Genomic DNA, 25740 nt, shown 5'->3' with positions numbered 1-25740 from the left:
AGTGAACAAGAAGACCAGGAAGATTGATAGAAAGTGTCAGTTTCTGAAGAAATAACTAGTTAGTTATTTCTCATTAACAGAGTGCTGTATAGTAGCATGGATGGCAGGAGAGTATTCACTTTCTTCTTTAAAAGGACAGTTCTGATTGAGACCAACATTCTTGATAGAATCTCCTTAGGAAATGCACCTTCTCTAGGAGCAGAGGAGATAAGGTTCAACATCTCTCCTTTTTTATTTACCCCCATGAACACACTGATTTCTCCACTTCCAGCCTCCATTATTGTTTTTACTATTTAGTGCGCAATAAAATGTGACTTAAGCCTAAACTAGCAAATTGACCGATTCAGCATTTTCTAAAAGGGGAGGTGTTTCTGGTGTACTTGGGGATAAAGACTAGAAAATTGAACCAAGGAAAACTAGAAATGTTACCCATGGCAACTAATTGGATTTCAACTTCCATCCAATTAAAATATTTAGTGAGGAATCTAAGTACAGTAATTTGTATGGGCATATACAGTAAGCCCCTTTTACAAAGCCTGCCTAGCTCAGATCTATGTACATTTTGTGAGCAAGACTTATGGGTTTCTCCTATTGGTTCCTAAGTCTTATTCCTCTGGAAAAATCATTGACCTTGGCCTCTAAATAGGGATGGACCGAACACCCCCTGGTTCAGTTCGCACTTTTTGTGCGAACATGCGGACCCTATTAAAGTCTATGGGACACGAACATGAAAAATCAAAAGTGCTAATTTTAAAGGCTTATATGCAAGTTATTGCCATAAAAAGCATATGGGGACCTGGGTACTGCCCCAGGGGACATGTATGAATGCAAAAAAAAGTTTTTAAAACAACCGTTGTTTCAGGAGCAGTGATTTTAATAATGCGTAAAGTGATTGTAAAGCTTTTTTTTTTTTTTTTTTTTTAAATAACAAACATGTCATACTTACCTACACTGTGCAGTTCGTTTTGTCAGAGTGGCCTTGATAATCATCTTCTGGGGTCCCCCAGGGGCACTGTTATCTCCTCCCCGCATCATATAACCCCCTAGGAGAAGCGCACTACTGGGGGGTTACCTTGCGGGCGCGCTTCCGAGTCCAGCATTTGCGTCCATAGACGCAGAATGCCGGACTCGGCCCCACCCCCGGCGCCCCAGTCATTGGATTTGATTGACAGCAGTGGGAGCCAATGGCTGCGCTGCTATCAATCTATCCAATCAAGAGCTGAGACAATGGGCAGAAGAGAAGAGCACATCTCCGGCGTAGGAATTAAGGGGCTCAGGTGAGTAAAAGGGGGGGCTGGGGAGCCAGTCACTGAGGATGCATTAAGGTGAAAAAACACGAGGGTTTACAACCCCTTTAAAGTGGAACAATAAAATGAAATATTCCTTTAAATATCGTGCCTGGGGGGTCCCCTTAATCTGCCTGTAAAGTGGTGTATTTGTGTGATGTGTACAACAGTCCCACAGAAAAATGACATTTCTAAAGGAAAAAATGTCAAAAATGTCCTGGCAATATAGATGAAAAATTGAAGAAAAAATTGTTCCCAAAAAATTGGCGTGGGATCCCCTCCAAAACCCATACCAGATTCTTATCCAAGCAAGCAGCCTGGCAGGCCAGTAAAGGGGGGACGAGCGAGCGCCCCCCCCTCCTGAATCATACCAGACCATTTTCCCTTAACAAGGGGAGGGCGCTTTGGGGTCCCCCCCAAAGCACCTTGTCCTGATGTTGATGGGGAAAAGGGCCTCATCCCAATAACCCTGGCCCAGTGGTTGTGGGGGGTCTGCGGGTAGGGTCTTATCAGATTCTTGAAGCCACCATTAACAAGGGGGCCCCCAGATCCTGGCCCCCCTTCCCTATGTAAATGGGTATCGGGTTCATTGTACCCCTACCCATTCACCAAAAAAGTGTCAAAAAGTAAAAACCACAATAGACAGCTTTTGACAATTTCTTTATTAAAAATAAAAAAATAAAAATAAAAAGTGCCCTGCAATCTCCATCCATTTTCAATCATGCAACGAAAAAACTCCTCCTCCATGGGAGGGCAACTGCTGTCTTTTGCCTGTGACTGCTGTTATATAGGCAAAGGTGGATCCACCTGCTGATGTAGCCGGATGACCCCGCCCCCTCTGACATCACATGATGTCAGAAGGGGCGGAGTCACTCAGTTACGTCACTGGGTGGCCACTCCCTTGCCTATATAACAGCTGTCACAGCCAAGAGACAGCAGTCACTGGGAGGCCTCCCATCAAGGCGGAGCTTTTTTTTTTCTATTTTTCAGGTCCATCGGGCGGCGTGATTGAAGATTTATGGACATCGCTGGACACTTTTTATTTTATTAATTTTTTTAAACAGGAATTGTCAAAAACTGTCTTTTGTGGTTTTTACTTTTTGGTGAATGGATAGGGGTACAATGTACCCTATACCCATTCACATGGGGGGATCTGGCTGGTGGCCGCCTTGTTAAAGGGGGGTTCCAGATTCCAATAAGCCCCCAGCCCGCAGACCCCCACAACCATCTGGCCAGGTTGTTGGTTCAGGAGGGGGGGTGCTCGCTTGTTCCCCCTTTTCCTTAACTGCCAGGCTGCTTGCCCAGATAAGGGTCTGGTATGGATTTTGGAGGGGCCCCACGCCAATTTTTTTTTTTTTATTTTGACATGGAGCTCCCCTTAAAATCTATGAGCGATCCAAAGGGCCTGGTATAAATTTGGGGGTGGACACCATGCTGTTTTTTTTTCTTATTTCTGTGATAGTGTTCCCCTTAACCACTTCAATGCACGATTATATACTCTGCACTATATATATATATATATATATATATATATATATATATATATATATATATATATTAAACTGCCTGCACGCCACTAACTAACCTGTCTAATCTAGCTCAAGTTCTCCTCTCCACATTATTATCACACTGTGCACGGCCGCCGCGTAAGCAGCCTTATATAGTGTGGGGCATGGACTTAGCCCCCTGAGCCATGATTGGGCAAATACACCCTGCCTTTGGCCAATCATGGCTCTCACAGCAGATTGTGCTGTGATTGGCCAAAGCACGCAGGTCAGGTGCATGCTTTGGCCAATCAGCAGCCGTCAATGCATTGCGATCTCGCAGTGTATTATGGGGCACTTTAATTTTCAGCAAACGCCCCATAATGTTCGCTATTCAGCGAATGGGTGAACACCTGATGTTCAGCTCTCTGGGGACTCTCCCTCCGCATTAGCTGAGACAGCAGCGAGAGTTATTGGCTCCCACTGCTGTCAATCACAGCCAGTTGATAAATGGGGAAAGACGGTGCAGGACTGGGCCATGGCTCTGTGTATAAATGGACAAGCAGAGCAGCTGCTTGGGAGCAAGCCTGCTTGGTTGTCCCCATTGCAAGCTGCTTGGTACTTGGGCACTCGGCAGAAGGGAAGGACCAGGAGCACCGGTGGGTGACCCAAGAAGAGGAGGATCTGGGCTGCTCTGTGCAAAGCTGCCGCACAGAGCAGGTAAGTATGACATGTTTGTTTTTTTCTTTTTAATTGCCTATAATAGTACTTTAAAAAACACATTTAATATAGTAATGATGTATTAATGATTCAAAAGCTGTAGGGTATTTGCTATATGTTTAGTGTTCAGGTTTAAGGAACTATATCAGGGTTTCAGTACTTTTTCTTTTTATCTGCTATAGGCATTACCATGTTCTTTCTCAATAGTATATATACAGTGGGGACGGAAAGTATGCAGACCCCCTTAAATTTTTCACTCTTTGTTATATTGCAGCCATTTGCTAAAATTATTTAACCACTTGCCGACCGCCTAACGTAGATATACGTCGGCAGAATGGCACGGGCAGGCAGAATCACGTACCTGTACGTGATCTGCCTCCCGCGGGCGGGGGGTCCGATCGGACCCCCCCCGGTGCCAGCGGCGGTCGGCATTTCACTGGGAGCGTTGGGAGACGAGGGGGAGACCATCCGATCGTGGCCCCCCCCTCGCGATCGCTCCCAGCCAATCGGAATCCTCCCCTGCCTGTGTGTAGTTTCACACAGGCAGAGGATGTGATGTCATCTCTCCTCGGCTTGGCAGTTTCCGTTCCAGCGCCGAGGAGAGAAGACATGTAAGTGCACAAAACACTACACACACACAGTAGAACATGTCAGGCACATAAAACACCCCCGACCCCCCCCCCCCGATCGCCCCCCAACCACCCCCCCCCCGTCACAAACTGACACCAAGCAGTATTTTTTTTTTTTTTTCTGATTACTGATTGGTGTCAGTTTGTGACAGTTACAGTGTTAGGGCAGTGAGTGGTAGCCCCCTTTAGGTCTAGGGTACCCCCCTAACCCCCCCTAATAAAGTTTTAACCCCTTGATCACCCCCTGTCACCAGTGTCACTAAGCGATCATTTTTCTGATCGCTGTATTAGTGTCGCTGGTGACGCTAGTTAGGGAGGTAAATATTTAGGTTCGCCGTCAGCGTTTTATAGCGTCAGGGACCCCCATATACTATCTAATAAATGTTTTAACCCCTTGATTGCCCCCTAGTTAACCCTTTCACCACTGATCACCGTATAAGTGTTACGGGTGACGCTGGTTAGTTCGTTTATTTTTTATAGTGTCAGGGCACCCGCCGTTTATTACCAAATAAAGGTTTAGCCCCCTGATCGCCCGGCGGTGATATGCGTCGCCCCAGGCAGCGTCAGATTAGCGCCAGTACCGCTAACACCCACGCACGCAGCATACGCCTCCCTTAGTGGTATAGTATCTGTACGGATCAATATCTGATCCGATCAGATCTATACTAGCGTCCCCAGCAGTTTAGGGTTCCCAAAAACGCAGTGTTAGCGGGATCAGCCCAGATACCCGCTAGCACCTGCGTTTTTCCCCTCCGCCCGGCCTAGCCCAGCCCACCCAAGTGCAGTATCGATCGATCACCGTCACTTACAAAACACTAAACAAATAACTGCAGCGTTCGCAGAGTCAGGCCTGATCCCTGCGATCGCTAACAGTTTTCTTGGTAGCGTTTTGGTGAACTGGCAAGCACCAGCCCCAGGCAGCGTCAGGTTAGCGCCAGTACTGCTAACACCCAAGCACGCACCGTACACCTCCCTTAGGGGTATATTATCTGAACGGATCAATATCTGATCTGATCAGATCTATACTAGCGTCCCCAGCAGTTTAGGGTTCCCAAACACGCAGTGTTAGCGGGATCAGCCCAGATACCTGTTAGCACCTGCGTTTTGCCCCTCCGCCCGGCCCAGCCCAGCCCACCCAAGTGCAGTATCAATGGATCACTGTCACTTACAAAACACTAAACGCATAACTGCAGCGTTCGCAGAGTCAGGCCTGATCCCTGCGATCGCTAACAGTTTTTTTGGTAGCGTTTTGGTGAACTGGCAAGCACCAGCGGCCTATTACACCCCGGTCTTAGTCAAACCAGCACTGCAGTAACACTTGGTGACGTGGCGAGTCCCATAAGTGCAGTTCAAGCTGGTGAGGTGGCAAGCACAAGTAGTGTCCCGCTGCCACCAAGAAGACAAACACAGGCCCGTCGTGCCCATAATGCCCTTCCTGCTGCATTCGCCAATCCTAATTGGGAACCCACCACTTCTGCAGCGCCCGTACTTCCCCCCATTCACATCCCCAACCAAATGCAGTCGGCTGCATGAGAGGCATTTTCTTTATGTCCTCCCGAGTACCCCTACCCAACGAATCCCCCCAAAAAAGATGTTGTGTCTGCAGCAAGCGCGGATATAGGCGTGACACCCGCTATTATTGTCTCTCCTGTCCTGACAATCCTGGTCTTTGCATTGGTGAATGTTTTGAACGCTACCATTCACTAGTTGAGTATTAGCGTAGGGTACAGCATTGCACAGACTAGGCACACTTTCACAGGGTCTCCCAAGATGCCATCGCATTTTGAGAGACCCGAACCTGGAACCGGTTACAGTTATAAAAGTTAGTTACAAAAAAAAGTGTAAAAAAAAAAAAAAACACAAACAAAAATATAAAATAAAAAATAATAGTTGTCGTTTTATTGTTCTTTCTCTCTCTATTCTCTCTATTGTTCTGCTCTTTTTTACTGTATTCTATTCTGCAATGTTTTATTGTTATTATGTTTTATCATGTTTGCTTTTCAGGTATGGAATTTTTTATACTTTACCGTTTACTGTGCTTTATTGTTAACCATTTTTTTGTCTTCAGGTACGCCATTCACGACTTTGAGTGGTTATACCAGAATGATGCCTGCAGGTTTAGGTATCATCTTGGTATCATTCTTTTCAGCCAGCGGTCGGCTTTCATGTAAAAGCAATCCTAGCAGCTAATTAGCCTCTAGACTGCTTTTACAAGCAGTGGGAGGGAATGCCCCCCCCAACGTCTTCCGTGTTTTTCTCTGGCTCTCCTGTCTCAACAGGGAACCTGAGAATCCAGCCGGTGATTCAGCCAGCTAACCATAGAGCTGATCAGAGACCAGAGTGGCTCCAATCATCTCTATGGCCTAAGAAACCGGAGGCTACGAGCATTTTATGACTTAGATTTCGCCGGATGTAAACAGCGCCATTGGGAAATTGGGAAAGCATTTTATCACACCGATCTTGGTGTGGTCAGATGCTTTGAGGGCAGAGGAGAAATCTAGGGTCTAATAGACCCCAATTTTTTCAAAAAAGAATACCTGTCACTACCTATTGCTATGATAGGGGATATTTACATTCCCTGAGATAACAATAAAAATATTAAAAAAAAAAAAAAAATGAAAGGAACAGTTTTAAAATAAGATAAAAAAAAATAATAATAATAATAAAGAAAAAAAAAAAAAAAAAAAAAAGCAGCCCTGTCCCCCCTGCTCTCGCGCTAAGGCGAACACAAGCGTCAGTCTGGCGTCAAATGTAAACAGCAATTGCACCATGCATGTGAGGTATCACCGCGAACGTCAGATCGAGGGCAGTAATTTTAGCAGTAGACCTCCTTTGTAAATCTAAAGTGGTAACCTGTAAAGGCTTTTAAAGGCTTTTAAAAATGTATTTAGTTTGTCGCCACTGCACGTTTGTGCGCAATTTTAAAGCATGTCATGTTTGGTATCCATGTACTCGGCCTAAGATCATCTTTTTTATTTCATCAAACATTTGGGCAATATAGTGTGTTTTAGTGCATTAAAATTTAAAAAAGTGTGTTTTTTCCCCAAAAAATGAGTTTGAAAAATCGCTGCGCAAATACTGTGTGAAAAAAAAAAATGAAACACCCACCATTTTAATCTGTAGGGCATTTGCTTTAAAAAAATATATAATGTTTGGGGGTTCAAAGTAATTTTCTTGCAAAAAAAATTTTTTTTTTTATGTAATCAAAAAGTGTCAGAAAGGGCTTTGTCTTCAAGTGGTTAGAAGAGTGGGTGATGTGTGACATAAGCTTCTAAATGTTGTGCATAAAATGCCAGGACAGTTCAAAACACCCCCAAATGACCCCATTTTGGAAAGTAGACACCCCAAGCTATTTGCTGAGAGGCATGTCGAGTCCATGGAATATTTTATATTGTGACACAAGTTGCGGGAAAGAGACAATTTTTTATTTTTTTTATTTTTTTTTGCGCAAAGTTGTCACTAAATGATATATTGCTCAAACATGCCATGGGAATATGTGAAATTACACCCCAAAATGCATTCTGTTGCTTCTCCTGAGTACGGGGATATCACATGTGTGAGACTTTTTGGGAGCCTAGCCGCGTACGGGACCCCAAAAACCAAGCACCGCCTTCAGGCTTTCTAAGGCCGTAAATTTTTGATTTCACTCTTCACTGCCTATCACAGTTTCGGAGGCCATGGAATGCCCAGGTGGCAAAAAAACCCCCAAATGACCCCATTTTGGAAAGTAGACACCCCAAGCTATTTGCTGAGTGGTATAGGGAGTATTTTGCAGACCTCACTTTTTGTCACAAAGTTTTGAAAATTGAAAAAAGAAAAAAAAAAATGTTTTTTCTCGTCTTTCTTTATTTTCAAAAACAAATGAGAGCTGCAAAATACTCACCATGCCTCTCAGCAAATAGCTTGGGGTGTCTACTTTCCAAAATGGGGTCATTTGGGGGGGGTTTGTGCCACCTGGGCATTCCATGGCCTCCGAAACTGGCAGTGAAGAGTGAAATCAAAAATTTACACCCTTAGAAATCCTGAAGGCGGTGATTGGTTTTCGGGGCCCCGTACGCGGCTAGGCTCCCAAAAAGTCCCACACATGTGATATCCCCGTACTCAGGAGAAGTAGCTAAATGTATTTTGGGGTGCAATTCCACATATGCCCATGGCCTGTGTGAGCAATATATCATTTAGTGACAACTTTGTGCAAAAAAAAAAAAAAAATTGTCACTTTCCCGCAACTTGTGTCAAAATATAAAACATTCCATGGACTCAACATGCCTCAAAGCTAATAGCTTGGGGTGTCTACTTTCCAAAATGGGGTCATTTGGGGGGGTTTTATGCCATCTGGGCATTTTATGGCCTTCAAAACTGTGATAGGTAGTGAGGAGTAAAATCAAAAATGTACGCCCTTAGAAATCCTGAAGGCAGTGATTGTTTTTCGGGGCCCCATACGCGGCTAGGCTCCCAAAAAGTCCCACACATGTGGTATCCCCATACTCAGGAGAAGCAGCTAAATGTATTTTGGGGTGCAATTCCACATATGCCCATGGCCTGTGTGAGCAATATATCATTTAGTGACAACTTTTTGTAATTTTTTTTTTTTTTTTGTCATTATTCAATCACTTGGGACAAAAAAAATGAATATTCAATGGGCTCAACATGCCTCTCAGCAATTTCCTTGGGGTGTCTACTTTCCAAAATGGGATCATTTGTGGGGGTTTTGTACTGCCCTGCCATTTTAGCACCTCAAGAAACGACATAGGCAGTCATAAATTAAAGGCTGTGTAAATTCCAGAAAATGTACCCTAGTTTGTAGGCGCTATAACTTTTGCGCAAACCAATAAATATACACTTATTGACATTTTTTTTACCAAAGACATGTGGCCGAATACATTTTGGCCTAAATGTATGACTAAAATTGAGCTTATTGGATTTTTTTTAGAACAAAAAGTAGAAAATATCATTTTTTTTCAAAATTTTCGGTCTTTTTCCGTGTATAGCGCAAAAAAAAAAAACGGCAGAGGTGATCAAATACCATCAAAAGAAAGCTCTATTTGTGGGAAGAAAAGGACGCAAATTTCGTTTGGGTACAGTATTGCATGACCGCGCAATTAGCAGTTAAAGCGACGCAGTGCCGAGTTGTAAAAAGTGCTCTGGTCAGGAAGGGGGTAAAACCTTCCGGGGCTGAAGTGGTTAAGTTCATTTTTTTCCTCATTAATGTACACACAGCACCCCATATTGACAGAAAAACACAGAATTGTTGACATTTTTGAACATCCCTGAGATGGTTCTACACATTCATTTGAGTCCAGCTGTGTTTGATTATACTGATTGGACTTGATTAGGAAAGCCACACACCTGTCTATATCAGACCTTACAGCTCACAGTGCATGTCAGAGCAAATGAGAATCATGAGGTCAAAGGAATTGCCTGAAGAGCTAAGAGATAGAATTGTGGCAAGGCACAGATCTGGCCAAGGTTTCAAAAAATTCTGCTGCACTTAAGGTTCCTAAGAGCACAGTGGCCTCAATAATCCTTAAATGGAAGACGTTTGGGATGAGCTGAACCCTTCCTAGAGCTGGCCTTCCGGCCAAACTGAGCTATCGGGGGAGAAGAGCCTTGGTGAGAGTGGTAAAGAAGAACCCAAAGATCACTGTGGCTAAGCTTCAGAGATGCAGTCGGGAGATAGGAAAAAGTTGTAGAAAGTCAACCATCACTGCAGCCCTCTACCAGTCAGGGCTTTATGGCAGAGTGGCCCGACGGAAGCCTCTCCTCAGTGCAAGACACACGAAAGCCCGCATGGAGTTTGCTAAAAACACCTGAAGGACTCCAAGATGGTGAGAAATAAGATTCTCTGGTCTGATGAGACCAAGATAGAACTTTTTGGCCTTAATTCTAAGCGGTATGTGTGGAGAAAACCAGGCACTTCTCATCACCTGTCCAATACAGTCCCAACAGTGAAGCATGGTGGTGTCAGCATCATGCTGTGGGGGTGTTTTTCAGCTGCAGGGACAGGACGACTGGTTGAAATTGAGGGAAAGATGAATGCGGCCAAGTACAGGGATATCCTGGATGAAAACCTTCTCCAGAGGGCTCAGGACCTCAGACAGGGCCGAAGGTTTACCGTCCAACAAGACAATGACCCTAAGCACACAGCTAAAATAACGAAGGAGTGGCTTCACAACAACTCCGTGACTGTTCTTGAATGGCCTAGCCAGAGCCATGACTTAAACCCAATTGAGCATCTCTGGAGAGACCTAAAAATGGCTGTCCACCAACGTTTACCATCCAACCTGACAGAACTGGAGAGGATCTGCAAGGAGGAATGGCAGAGGATCCCCAAATCCAGGTTTGAAAAACTTGTTGCATCTTTCCCAAAAAGACTTATGGCTGTATTAGATCAAAAGGGTGCTTCTACTAAACACTGAGCAAACGGTCTGAATACTTAGGACCATGTGATATTTCAGTTTTTCTTTTTTAATAAATCTGCAAAAATGTCGACAATTCTGTTTTTCTGTCAATGTGGGGTGCTGTGTGTACATTAATGAGGAAAAAAATTAACTTTTGAAACTTTTTAACTAAATGATTTTAGCAAATGGCTGCAATATAACAAAGAGTGAAAAATTTAAGACAGTCTGAATACTTTCCATCCCCACTGTAGAACAATGTACCACTCATTATTAAATACAGCTTTTTAATTTACCAGAAGTGTTTCAGAAAGTACTGCTGCCCCTATGATAAATGTAAATGAAACGCTTGTATGGTTTAATTTGGTATACTGCTGGCATTTTATATTTATTTTGTAATGTTTAGGTCTAATGAGAAAAGTAAACTGATAGACCAAAGTTTAAAACAAAGTTTAATGTCCTATTGATTCTGGAAATGCTTCTGTAAACACTTTACCACAACAGTGTACACTCATAAGTATAATTATGCTCTGATATTGATTGGTGGAAACAGAATTCTACTGTATCGGGGTGTCCTTAATTAGCAGAGTAAATGAATTAATAGCTAAGGAATAGGGTAACAGCATAGTAGTCAGAGATAATGATACAAAAGTTGAAAAAATAATTGTATTTATAAAAATGAGTGCAAATATAGAAGGAATTGTGAGAAGAATTCTAAATACTTAAGCCTAGTACACATTGGGTTGAATGAAAAATAAAACTGACAGCTCAGATCGGAGCCACTGTACTAACAATCCAATGTTAATACATCAATCTTCCCTGCTGAGCTTTTGTGCTCTGACAGAGGGACGACCCCCCCTCCCCACCAAAACACACCGGTCAGCGCTCTCAGCCATTGGCTGAGATCGCTTGTCAGGAGTCGGTCGGCTGCTGGTTGGAGGTGCATGTCAGACCAGCTGTCATAAACAGGGACAAAGGGGCTGTTTCTATTGAATCGGCCTATGTCACCCGACATTAGGCCCATGTGTACTAGGATTAAGTCTTAATAACGTGTAGAAGAGTTCTTTTCTCTAGCTTCAGAATCTATACAGTACTGAAAATTAGATAAAAGAGCCCCTCGTCCTCCAGGGGTTGAAAACAAAGTACAAAGTTTCTTTACATAAACAGGTATGTCTCAATTGTCAGGCAAATTACCAAACTACAGAAATAACTACTTGTGTGTTTTGGTCATGGAGGAGGGTGTTGCATAAAAGAAAATGGGGGGGGGAATTCTATGGGGCTTTCTGTAGTAAGTACACACCTAGTTGAAACCCACAGTATACCAGATAAGATCCAGCATGGCTTGATATAATTCTAAAGCCTCGTACACACGCTTTGATTTCGGGACAACAGAACGTCCGATTTTTGTGGCATGCTAGTCTCATATGGAAAGTGAAGAGGTTACCAACCATACAAGAATTTTCGTTTGACAGAATACAATGTCAGAAGTGACATAATGTGTTGAATAGTTTTGTATGTATTCTTTCATTTCTGAGCATGCATAGTCTTGCTCTTATGATTTTTTTCGTACAAAAACCATACTAATGAAACGAAAATCAGACGTTCAGTTCACATCCGACAAAAATTTTATAGTCTTCATCCAGCTTTTGTCTGACGAAGAAGTGAAGTAGGCTGTCGACAGCACCATACTAACGGTAAGATTTGTGGACGATCGGTCGTCGTAACACAATTGATGTCCGAAAATCAAAGCGCGTGTACGGGTCTTTAGACCCCATACACACTTTTAGATTTTCTGCAGAATTTTGTCTTCAGATTTACCAAAACCATATAATATGAGGTCAAACCTTAAGAGTTTCAATTTGTATGCAATCAGGCAGGTCCTTACTACATGGTTTTGGTAAATTTGAAGACAAAAATCTTATAGTGAGTATGGGGCTTTAAGCCTTGTACACACGCTTAGATTTTCGGACGACCAAACGTCTGTTTTTTGTTGCATGCTAGTCTCATGTCGAAAATGAAGAGGTTACTCACAATACAAAAAATTTCGTACAACAGAATTAAACTTCAGAAGTGACGTAATGTGTTGAATAGTTTTGTATGTATTCTTTTGTTTCTGAGCATGCATAGTTTTGTAGTTAACCACTTCAGCCACGGAAGATTTTACCCTCCTCCTGACCAAAGCACTTTTTGCGATTCGGCACTGCGTCACTTTAACTGACAATTGCGCGGTCGTGCGACGTTGTACCCAAACAAAATTGATGTCCTTTTTTTCCCATAAATAGAGATTTCTTTTGGTGGTATTTGATCGCCTCTGCATTTTTCATTTTTTGCGCTATAAACAAAAAAAGAGCGACAATTTTGAAAAAAACTCAATATTTTTTACATTTTGCTATAGTAAATATCCCCCAAAAATATATAAATGTTTTTTTTTTCCTCAGTTTAGGCCGATATGTATTCTTCTAAATATTTTTGGTAAAAAAAATCTCAATAAGCGCATATTGATTGGTTTGCGCAAAAGTTATAGCGTCTACAAAATAGGAGATGGTTTTATGGCTTTTTTATTATTTTTTTTTTTACTAGTAATGGCAGTGATCTGCGATTTTTGTTGGGACTGCGACATTATGGCGGACATGTCGGCCAATTTTGACACATTTTTGGGATCATTGGCATTTTTACAGCGATCAATGCTATCAAATTGCATTGATTACTGTAAAAATGTCACTGGCAGTGAAGGGGTTAACCACTAGAGGGCAGTGAAGGGGTTAAGTGTGTACTAGTACGTGTTCTAACTGAAGGGGGGATGGGACTGTGCAGGGGAAATGACAGATCGTCTGTTCAAACTCTGAATGAACAGACGATCTATCTGTTCTCCCCTCAGAGAACCGGAAACTGTGTGTTTGCACACACAGATCCCGTTTCTCGGTGTGCCCTGAGCGATCACAGGAGCCCAGCAGTGATCGCGACCGCCAGGCACTCGCATTGGCTCCGTGGGCAAGCAGGGGGCGCACGTGCCCCCTAGTGGCCGTCTATGTTACCGACGTAACATGATGGCGATTCGCGCAGCCAAGCCATGTTGCTGCAGTGCAACTGCGGGGGCTGGTCGGCATGCAGTTAATGAAATGAAAATCGGCTCACATCCGACAAAAATTTTATAGTCTGCACATCCAGCTTTTGTCTGACGAAAAAGTGAAATTGGCTGTGGAAAGCACCTATCAATCCAAAAATCGGGCGACAGATCGTCTTACGAATTTTTCCATCCTATTTTCGTATTGTTTGCACGGACCTTTAGACTTTAGCTAGATGAAGGCTATGAATGAGACCTTTTTGGACTGTTGCGTGACTGCAGTTGGACATTACATTCTTGTCAAATTATGGGAATCACCTGGTTTTCTGCTCTTGGTCTCCCTGAATGATAAATAAATCTTCCTTGATTCCTCTCATTCACCAACAACTTGACCCTGCAAGACATTCCCATAATTTTCACATGAGCTGGACTTTAATGAAGGATTAAACCCAAAGACAAACACTTATTATATTGCAGCTTACTAGTTCCTTGATGTGATGGTTGTATTAGTTCCCTTTTCCTTTTTTAGGATTTCTTTCTTCTGTTTTCATCTAGTAATCCAGCCAGCAAGTCTGTTGTTTTTCACAGAACAAACTGTCCAGCAGAATGTATTCATTTACATGGATGAGACAAGCCACTTAACACTGACAGGGCTGATTAAAATGATCAGTCTGTATTTATTTATGCAAAACCTTTATCACAAAAGGAAAAATGCTGTTTGCTGCTGTAACTACTTATAAAGTGTGAGCTGGAGTTTGGCTTCAATTTTATGGTGGTTCTAAATCTGCAAATACATTTAACACCCCCCCCCCCCCCCCCCCGCAGTGCTGCCCCCTTCTCTCATTCCTCCAGAGTTTTGTCCACTAATGCAGGGGAAGTATGTTATAGGCCAGATCACCAAGTGAAAACAGAGAGAAAAAGAAAACTATTGCAGCTACCACATCTAGTGAATGGTAAGCTTCAATATATTACATTTTTGGTTTTGGGTTTGTTTCCACTTTAACAACTTCCAGTTTCTGGAAAATGTATCAACTGCTGTCATGTTTGGGAGGAGACCTGTTTTTTTATGACAAAATATGCTTTTTATTTCCTAAATAAACCTGCTAAATCACATATGATTTGTTTATTTCTTATTTTATACTTTAAAGCTGAACTCCAGGAACACAAATAAAATAAGATTACTGCGAACATCTTTGTCATACCTTGAGTTGACCAGATTTTTAAAATGAAATTCGGGGACATTTTTTTTTTTTGTTTGCCGAATGGTAAACTATTTTATGAGCATGTTTTCCTCAAATGATATATGCAGTGTATGTGGTATGTGTTTATGGAATGATTGTATGATATGTACGTTATTTCTCACATTTTGTCCATGGGATAGAAAAAAAGATACTTCTTAGAACTTTTTGGGATATAACTACCAAATGTTAAGAAGATAAGATAGAGAAAAAACCTTTCAATGCATATTTTGTATTTTATTCTTACCAGAGAATTTTGGTTCAACAATAACAATATAATTTAACAATTCAGAACAGTAAAAGATTGCATGGTAACAACACGTAGGATACCTTCGAACATAAATAATCAAATATTAATAGCTAACTGCATGATTTTGCATGTAATTGTATGTCAATGTATGTGACTGCTAGTATGATTGTGTGTCTTTATATTAATGTATGTCTGTATGTGTGTCATTACATGTATGACCATGTTGCTGGTTGCATAGATTGTTGTATACTGTATGTATAAATGCAAACAAAACCATAAATACAATCTGTCTAACCCTGGTTTTATACCTGGACCCTGATGGTCTAAGTCTAAGAGCTAGATGTAAGCAAATTGAGTAATTTAATAAATATATCACTGCCATTTAAGAAACGAATTCTAGCGCTAAAAAGCATGAAAACTGGCTCAGTGTGAAAGGGCTCTAAGTTAAAGTTATTCAGTTGCTACTGCATAAGCCATAACTGCAGACTACTAACCTCTGGAATTGGGACAGGTTGGTGGTTGACACACAGTTAGCAGGCGGCTTCTTCCCTCTCACTTATTACTTTCCAGCTATTACTGAGCATCATCACACAGAAACGCAGCGTGCGTCAAGATCAGGAGGACCAGGAATCATCTGTCCTCCCTTAAAGTTACAGCTAGTCTGCTCCCTGCCGCAAAACAGGACCCTGCACTGCAAGTAATGCTCCGATCCCTGTGACAGTGGGTGCCGCTGTGGTCAGGCTGAAAAGGGAGGTATGGAGGGATGGGGTGGCAAAATTCAAATCCAGTCCAGGGACAAAACCAGGGACAGACATGGTCCGGGGACAGTGTCCTCAGTCCATTGACTGTCCCCGGAAACCGGGGACGTCTGGTCACCCTATCATACCTAGACTGATGCATGTAAGTACTTGAAAATGTGAACTGAGGAAAATGATGTTGCAGGCAGTGCAGCTTAGAAACTTAGAGCAACTTCCTGTTGTAAAGCCTGGTCAGTGCTGTTAATTTCCATGCTACCAGTCGCATACCCTACCCAGTTTAGCTGTCTATAGGCAGATGTGACACCATGTGCTTTGGGTGCCCCAGATTGCTATGGGGCATGCAACGTGTGCACCCATATCCTGCCCATACCTTCCTCCCTGAGAATGTGACTTTGCTATATGCAAGGGCATGCTGTGCTCCATTTTCACCACCCAGAGTTACTTTCCCTAAAATGTCCTAAGAACTGGCCCACATAATAGCCACTTACTAAGGCTGCATTTACACTACATCACTTTGAATTTATTTTAAAGCACTGATGTGTTTGCGGGACTCGCATTTTTGATGCTATTCATTTGAATGACACCTCAAATCGAGGTGCGGGTCTGCTGCGATTGTCGTGTGATAAATCACACTGCAATTTCGATAACACGCATCGTGGGAAGCATGTCTCCCAAAAAAAGTTCAGGAGCTACTTCTTAAAGGTTCATGGGATGAGTAATTTGCTTGTTCATGCCTACATCACAATGGTGACACATAGTGCAGTAAAGGACTTCTACTATGCCTGCCATCATTGAGAAAGTAAGGAGAGGGCAGCTGATGCCATTAGAAAGTAAAAGATACCTTTAAAAGACAAGAAACCCTTTAAAGTTTTTCCTGCAATTCAAAATAATATAAAAGTAGCAATTAGAAACCCATTTTTTTTGGGGTGTGACCGGATGGGCAGGTGTGTGTGGTGCTGCGGGATGGAGTGAGTAAGAAGGTGCTGTGTGTCCTCCCCCTCCTCTACCCCCCCGCTCCTCCGGTCAGTGAAAACTCAGGCTGAGCGGTGTATGTTTGTTTACCGCGGCGGAGAGTGTGCAGCATACGAGCCTTGAGCTGAGTGCTGTGTCCCGCTGGTCGGAGAGCGTGGAGTGTGGATAGGAGGTGAGACGCGAGACGCTCTGCTCCTGTTTTCCCTATCTTACCCGATCCATCTTCGTTCCCTGCAGAGCGGCTGAAAGCTCTGCGGGACAGCTGGGAGTGACGTCACACGCCGCTGGGAGACACTCGGGAAGCGGCAGATGAGTGGCGAGCGCTGGCTGTAACAGTCAACTCTCGTCCATTGGAGCAAGATCTGGAGACTCTTCAAAGGATTTAAAGGATGATACTCTTCAAAGGATGAGTATTTGGATAACCTAGTACAGATGTAATAATCCTGCTGCTGTTTAGTGGAACTTTTCCTGTATGGTGGCCAGGACCGGAGTGTTAAGCACAAGTTAAGTGTCCTGTTTTAGGGAAAAGGAAAGGAAAAGAAAGGAAAATAAATTGTTGTTTTTTCCAAGACTTAATGCTGTTTAATTAGCAAATTGTCAAATCTGTCATGATGTTTGATACCATAAGTGGGTGATAGGGACAGGTGTGAAAAAGTCAGTTATAACAGTCCCTGTCCCTTTTTTATCTTCTCTCCTTAATTAATGGGTCGTTACCTTAACTGCATTATACCTAGGCAAACATCATAAGGCCGACCCAGAACCCACACCAAACTGAGAAGTTTGTAAGCGAGTTACTTTTGAGACACTCTTAATTGCTGTACTAGCGAAGGTGCAAAGCTACGGTGCACATGGTCCCAAGATTCTGGACTTGGGAGCTTAAATTGTCCTTTAGCTATTCAATTTCTTATTTGCAAAATATCTGATATTCGTGTCAGCTACAAGGCCTATATGTGTAAAGAATTGCTGGAACATTTTGTAAGAATAACTGGAATATTGCACATGCTAAGCTCCCTCATGCCCTACTTTTTCCTTGAAGCTATTTCAGCTACCTTAGAGGTTATTGCACTTAAGTGGGGCTTGGTTAACAGTAGGACATTATAGCACTGACCCTCGATTGGACACAACGGAGAGGCCGGTTGAGAGTGCAGTGCTATTTTTTTCCGAACTAACAGAAGTGTGTAGAAGTACAGGGCGCTGGTCATTGTTGTGACTACCAATTGCTGTTTTATTGCTTGGGTGTACTGGGCGGGTTTTTTTTTTTTTTTGGTCAAGAGTATATGATGCAGCATTTACGTTCTGCAAAGGATAAAAATCCTCAGCAATCAGTAGCGGCAGCAGCAGCAGCAAAATTGGAGCAATATGCCCACTCCCCCGCTGTGACCCCCCAAAGAAGGGGTCGCAATCTAAAACACAACAGGGGGGCACTTCTGATAGGAGAAGTCAGGGCCAGCCCCAGGTCGAGTCGCAGCCAGCCGTTGTAGCATCAATGGCCCAGTCAACCAAAACAAATAGCAATAGAGGCCAGGGGCCGAGTGCTCAGAATGCAAATATGGGCACATCATCCGACTCTACCCTACCCCCAGAGAAAGAGCCAACCCTAATAGATGTATTCATGGCAGTAAGCGTATGTAGTAGTTTGCTTAAAGAACTTTGTGAACAGATGAAGGGAGTGAAAGAAGACTTGACATTGGTCAGACAGGACCTACAAAAAACTGCAGAAAGAACAACAGCCCTGGAAGGAAGAGTTAGCCTGTTAGAAGATGATATGCCCCCATTAGTTAAAGAAATGAAAAAGATGAAGGAACAGATAACCAAGCAAGCCTCCAAACTGGATGAAATGGAGAACAGAAGTCGAAGGGATAATGTGAGACTGGTGGGTCTGCCTGAAAAAAGTGAGGGTGTTAATCCTATGATGTTCCTAGAAAATTGGCTGATAGAACTTTTTGGCAAAGAATCATTTTCAACTACGTTTTCGATAGTAAGAGCACACAGGTTCCCCTTTAGGGCCCCTCTAGCTGGAGGACACCCTAGACCTCTACTTATGAAGTTTCTTAATTACCAGGACAAAGTGATGCTGCTGCGAAACACAAGGGAGGCGGGAAATATCTTTTTTAACGGTGTTAAGATATCGTTTTACTCTGATTTCTCGTCGGACCTGCAGAGGCATAGGGCGGAGTTTATACAGTCTAAACGTACCCTACAAAAATTTAAGCTGCCCTATGCCCTTCTTTACCCAGCAAGGTTGCGTGTAACAGCATTGAGGGAACCCAGGTTTTTTAATCTCCAGCTGGAGTTGAGAAGTGGCTGGAGGAAAATAAAGAGAAATTCTTAGATACCCTGTAGAGGGGCGGGTGTGGTGCAGACTGTATAGGATATCAAGAGGTATTATTGTTATGTTTTTGGGTTTTTTTTGGTCTTTCCCCTCTTTTTTTTTTTTTTTTTTGGGGGGGGGGGGGGGGTTGTTACACACAGTTGCTGTATGAGGAGTGCTAGATGGGAAGGAAATATGGGAGTCAATGTGTGATACAGGTAGTATGGGAACCGGTCACTTTAAACCCCTTGGGGGTTTACCTAGATAGGTGGGGGGATGGGAGGGGGGGGTAGGGATTGGAGGTAAAAGAGGGGGGGATATTTAAGCTTGGAGGGGGAGGAAAGGTGGGGGGGGTACGGGGTAGGGAGAGGGGGGAGGGGGATGGTAGGTTTGGCAAAGCACTCACAGAAAGTAGTTATACCACTGGAATTTACCTAGGTTGGATCCAGGATTAAACACAAAGTTACATTTGTAGGAAAATGGCACTTAAGCTACACATGAAAGGGTTTTTCAGTAATTACTTATTTAGATTGGTTATGATATGGCTATGATAAGCATGTCACTTAAACTCATTAATGAATTGGAAGTAGTAATGGCACCGAATTTATTGTTTAAAATATTGAAATATAGAGGGGTGTTAAAGTTTCAGATTATAATGAATTTATTTTCTTTTAGATATGTTCACCTGGTTAGTTTATATATTTTTGTTTGGTATCCTGATGCAAGTTAAAACATTAAAAATAGGCTCCTGGAATGTCAGGGGACTGGGGACACCTCTCAAAAGGATGGCAGTACTCTCCATGATGGAGCGGTGTGGGGTAGAAGTGGTCTGCCTGCAGGAAACCCATTTAACTAAAAATACACTCCAGCAACTACAATCAAGGAAATATCAATGTCAATTTCATGCGGTTTACTCCTCATATAGTAGGGGGGTAAGCGTTATGGTGAAAACAGGGGTGAACTTTTCCTGCAGGCAATCCAGTATAGACGAGGGGGGTCGATATATTTTTCTATATTATTCAATTGATAATAGTATGTTTGTGGTGGTAAATATATACATTCCCCCGCCCTTTAACTTGGAGGTCTTGCTTAGACTGAACAAATTTCTGTTAGATAAAAAGGGGCTGTCGATCATAGTCGTTGGCGATTTCAACGAGATCTTGGATAGTAGGTTGGATAGATTTCCTGTACGGTCTCTCTCTAAGTCCATGGTGAAAAGCCGGCTGTGTCAATTCCTGGATGAAGTGGGGTTAATAGATTTGTGGAGGGTGCGAAACCCAGACGTCTTGCAATTTTCTTGTCACTCAGCTTCGTACACTGCCCTCTCAAGGATAGATTTGGTTATTGGGAATGATAGAGCATTACAGATTACTGAAAGAATTATATACTTGCCGAGAGGTATATCAGACCACTCCTCCATGGTGGTTACTTTGAAGATAGGAGGGAACAATCCCCGGAAGGAGTGGAAAATAAATCCGTATTGGTTCGAACCGATTAAAACTCCAGATGGGGTTCTCCCTAAATTGAGAGAGTTTGTAGAAATCAATGAAGGAACGGCATCGCCTGCTGTGATGTGGGACGCTCTGAAGGCTTTCTTTAGGGGTGTACTAATACAACACTTGGCCAAATTTAATAAAGAGGCTAGGAGTGGGGAAGAAAAAATTTTAAGAGAGGTGCTCGAGGCCGAAAATAATTATATTAATGACCCAACCCCCGAATGGGAAACATCTTGGCTAGATAAACAACAAGAGTATAAGGTAGTCGTCATGCAGAAGGCAGAGACTAGGTATCTCCTCCAGCGCCAGGCTTCCTCGGTAGAGGGTGAAAGAGTGGGAAAGTTGTTGGCACAGTTGGTAAAATCCAATACTGCTCCATCCACTATCCTTGCCATTAAATCTACAGGAGGAGATATATTTTCAAATACTTCAAAGATAGTGCAAGTATTAAGGGACTATTATAAAAATCTTTATACCTCTCAGAAAAAAGGAATGGAAGATCTGATGGAGGAATTCTTGGGAGACCTAGTAATACCTTCTATATCACAAGAGGAAAGGGATCTTTTAGAAGCCCCAGTAACTCTTGCAGAACTGCAATTAGTGATAGCCAGTATGGCAAACTCAAAATCCCCCGGCCCGGATGGCCTTCCAATAGAGGCCTATAAATATTATGGCGATGTTTTAATTCCAGAGCTGCTGAAAGCATTGGAAGGGGCACTCAGAGGGGGACACCTGCCTGCCTCAATGCTGGAGGCAACTATTATAATGCTCCAAAAAGATGGGAAGAACCCCTGGACGTGGCCGTTTATAGGTCAATTTCCCTTTTATGTACCAATGCCAAAATCTTGGCTAAAGTCTTGGCAATTAGATTAAATAAAGTTTTCCATAAACTGGTCCATATGGACCAAGCAGGATTTATTGCCAATAGATCTACAAGTCTGAATATCAGAAGGGCCTTTTTGAATTTACAAGCGCCTACGGAGAATGAGGGTTCAAGAGCTGTGTTGACCCTAGATGTGTCTAAAGCTTTTGATAGTGTGGAGTGGGGATATATCTGGCGAGTCCTGGGGAAATTTGGATTTGGTCCCTCGTTTATCGGATGGATCAAATGCTCTATGATAGACCCAAGGCAAGATTAAAAATGAATAATGAGTTATCAGATTGGTTTGAGCTGGAGAGGGGGACGAGACAGGGGTGTTCGTTGTCCCCACTGCTTTTTGCGCTGGCAATGGAGCCCCTGGCCATCTCCGTAAGAGAGAGCTCTGAGATAATTAGGTGCCAGAGAAATACGGGCGAAGAAAGAATTGCGTTATATGCGGACGACATCTAGAGATAAACTGGGAAAAGTCTGAGCTGTTAACTATAGACCCAATAAGCGAGCCTATAGGGCAGGTAATGCCCCAGCTGGTAATTGTGAACGCACTGAAGTACCTGGGAATTGTCATAACGAAGGACCCTAATCAATATATTGGCAAAAACCTCATCCCGCTTTTGACGAAATTCAAACAAAAGATAGGTATATGGAAGTGTTTCCCCCTATCAGTGGCAGGAAGATGTAGTTTAGTAAAAATGATATGGATGCCACAGTTACGGTATGTTCTGCACAATTCTCCAGTGTGGATATGCAAGAGTTGGTTTAGGAAAATCGAGAGCTTCTTCAGGGAACTGATTTGGAAAGGGAGACAAGCCAGGATACGTTTACGGGTGCTTCAGCTACAGGTGCAGAATGGGGGCTTTGCCCTCCCACACCCGGAACGTTACTTTTTAGCAACCCAATTGCAGCAGTTAGTGGGGTGTGGGGCACCCCAAATGGCAGAATTCTATTAATAGGTGCCTTACATAACACAATAATCGAAGCACTGGAGGCTGATTCCTTTCACTATGAATATCCAACAATCAAACTGATAATGAAACTTTGGAAAACAGTTAAAAAACAGATGAGATATGATGGGTTTACAGACTATACTCCCATCTGGAATAACCAAAATCTGCAGGAAGTTCTTAAAATAGGAAAAGTTAGAGAGTGGGAAAATCAAGGTATTAAAAGTCTAAGACAACTTTATATAGGTAATATACTAAAGAAATTCCCAGAGTTGGAACGTGAATTCGATCTCTCACCGAGTACCTTTTTTTTGTATCTTCAGCTGGAGCATGCCCTTAAGGAGCAGATTCTAGAGTGGAAAAATGCCTTTATTCCAAAGTATAATTCAAGTAACCCCCACTAAGGGGTTAATATCTAAGATTTATGGTCAATTGAGCAATATAGTTAATAAGAGGGCCCCTGCTATCAGTCTCCCCCCCACAGAAGATCTCGCACCTGATGTTTTTGATAAATAGAGCCTATTACACACCTAAATGGCTCTTTAAGTTTGGAAGAAGACCTAATGATAGTTGTCCCAGATGTCGAGGGACGGGGGATCTTCTCCACATGTTGTGGAGATGCCCCAAGCTGTTTCGATACTGGGAGGGGGTGATTAATAGTCTAAGAGATATTTTTGGTATTTCATTGGAGAAGGAGGCTATAGTATGTATCCTGGGGTATAGACGGGTACAGGGGGAGAGGAAAAGTACTACAATTTTAAGATGTCTGTTTCAAGCTAGGAAAACGATAACATTACGGTGGCAGTCTAAGGAACCCCTACAGTAAAAGACTGGATTGCCACAGTAAATATAACTCTTTGTAGGGAAAGAACTGAGTACATTCTCCAGGAATTTGACAAAATGTGGAGTCCGTGGTTGGAAAAGTTGGGTTGGAAAAGTTAATAGGAAATATAGAAAATAAAGTAACGGTAGATAATACCAACCTGCCTAGTATATCAAGGCAATGTAATAGTAGATTGAAACAGGTGCTATAGTGTGGTTAAATCACCAGGCTTAATAATCACGAACAGAATCCTAGTCGAAAATTTTTTTTTTTCCTTTCTTTCCAATTTCTGTTTTTTTTTGTTTAGACCTGTAATCAAATTACGAGTACTTTGGTAGGGGAGGGGGGTGGTGGTGGGGGAGGTGGGAGGGAAGGGTGTATAACCTAGGAATCATGACAATCATTTTAGTTTATGTAATACTGGCAATAGAAGCTGGGTGCGGGGAGCCCCTTAGGCATTTTATAGACTTCCAGGCTGGTATATGTAACCTCTATTAGGGCGTACACACGGTCGGACTTTGTTCGGACATTCCGACAACAAAATCCTAGGATTTTTTCCGACGGATGTTGGCTCAAACTTGTCTTGCATACACACGGTCACACAAAGTTGTCAGAAAATCCGATCGTTCTAAACGCGGTGACGTAAAATATGTACGTCGGGACTATAAATGGGGCAGTGGCCAATAGCTTTCATCTCTTTATTTATTCTGAGCATGCGTGGCACTTTGTCCGTCGGATTTGTGTACACACGATCGGAATTTCCGACAACGGATTTTGTTGTCAGAAAATTTTATCTCCTGCTCTCCAACTTTGTGTGTCGGAAAATCCGATGGAAAATGTCCGATGGAGCCCACACACGGTCGGAATTTCCGACAACACGCTCCGATCGGACATTTTCCATCGGAAAATCCGACCGTGTGTACGGGGCATAAGTCTCTATTCACTTACTGTATTTAAACTAGTCAATGTTCAATTCCTTTTTTTTTTTTCCTTTCTGCTTATTCAAAGCTTTTTAAGGAAAGGGAAAGAGGAAAGAGAGAAAGGGAATAAAGAGGGGGAAAACAAAAGGAAAAAATAAATAAATAATATGCAAAGAAAGCAAATAAAATAAAGCTATAAGAATTTACCACAATGATGTGAAAACGAGAAGGAGACAGTAAAATGAACGTTAAACTGATTTTGCTTCTTGATAATGTTTGCTGAAGTGGTAAAAAAAGAACAGAAAAAAAAAAGAAACCCATTTTTTAAATAGCCAGAGTTTAACTGCAAGTGCCACAATAGTACTACGGCAGTTATGTAATTTTGTTCCCTGAGAGGTACCACCTAGAAACAGCTGGTAGGCCAAGGACAGCTCTTTTGTGGGAGAAAATGACATCAACAATCACAATAAAGAGTACCATGGTGTACTACTATAATCATGTAAAAAAAAAATAAGTACACCACATAGAAGTTTGGTTTGAACTAGCAAACATTAGATCTTTATTCAAAAAATTATTTTCTTGAACAAATGATACATAAAATTGACATGAGGTATTCATTCTTATAATCTAATTTAAGGACCACCACTTTAAATCCATTAAATTAGAATCAGGTGTTTTGGATTCAGAGTCAATGCTTGAATCTCCATAGGGAGTATGCAAGTGGAACCTCTCTTAACTAAAGCTCAGATATCTGGGATGTGGTGTTCTCTTTGCTATTGACACGTGTGCTGCTTTCATTCCAAGAACAAAAGAGTTCTCCAAGGCCCTCAGAAATAAATTTGTAGATGGCTATGAGTCTGGCAAGGGTTTTAAACAGATTGTCCAATTATTTAAAATGAATGATTGCAAGCAATGTGGATATCAAACAATTGCTTATTTGTCCAGGACTAGCCGACACAGCAAATTTAGCCCAAGAGCTGTTTCACATTAAAAGAAGTCTCCAAGAACCCCAAAATTTTATCACAGGTTCTGCAGGTAAGGCCAGGTTCACACTGGTACGACAAACGCTCCGACATTGTGAGCTCATGTCACATGACTTGTGAAAATCAATGTTTCCCTATGGGAGCCATCTTATCTGGTCTGACACAAGTTGGTCCGACTTTGAAAATGCTCCCTGCATTATTTTGGTCCGACTTTGATCCTATTTCAGCCCATTGAATATCACTGAAGTCGGATTAAAGTCTTGACTTGACTGTTGGGGTCTGCGGGTGGGGGGCATATCGGAATCTGGAATACCCCTTTAACAAAGGGGCTCCCAGATCCCGGCCCCCACCCTATGTGAATAAATATGGGGTACTCGTATTGTACCCCTACCCATTCACCTAAAAAAAGTGTCAAAGAAAAGACACAGTAAAGGTTTTTAAAGATATTTATTAAGCAGCTCCGCCATCTCTTCCGACTTCTTCTCCCCTTTCCAGCTCTTTTGCCTCCTTCGCTGATGTCTTCTGCCTCTGCCGGTTCTTCTCCCCTCTCTGGTTCTTCTCTCCTCTGTCCACTGTCTTCTGCCGGGTCT

This window comes from Aquarana catesbeiana, linkage group LG03 (assembly GCF_042186555.1).
Source record: "Aquarana catesbeiana isolate 2022-GZ linkage group LG03, ASM4218655v1, whole genome shotgun sequence".
NCBI lineage: Eukaryota > Metazoa > Chordata > Amphibia > Anura > Ranidae > Aquarana > Aquarana catesbeiana.
The sequence above is the reverse complement of the archived record's forward strand: the minus strand, read 5'-3'. Positions refer to the sequence as shown.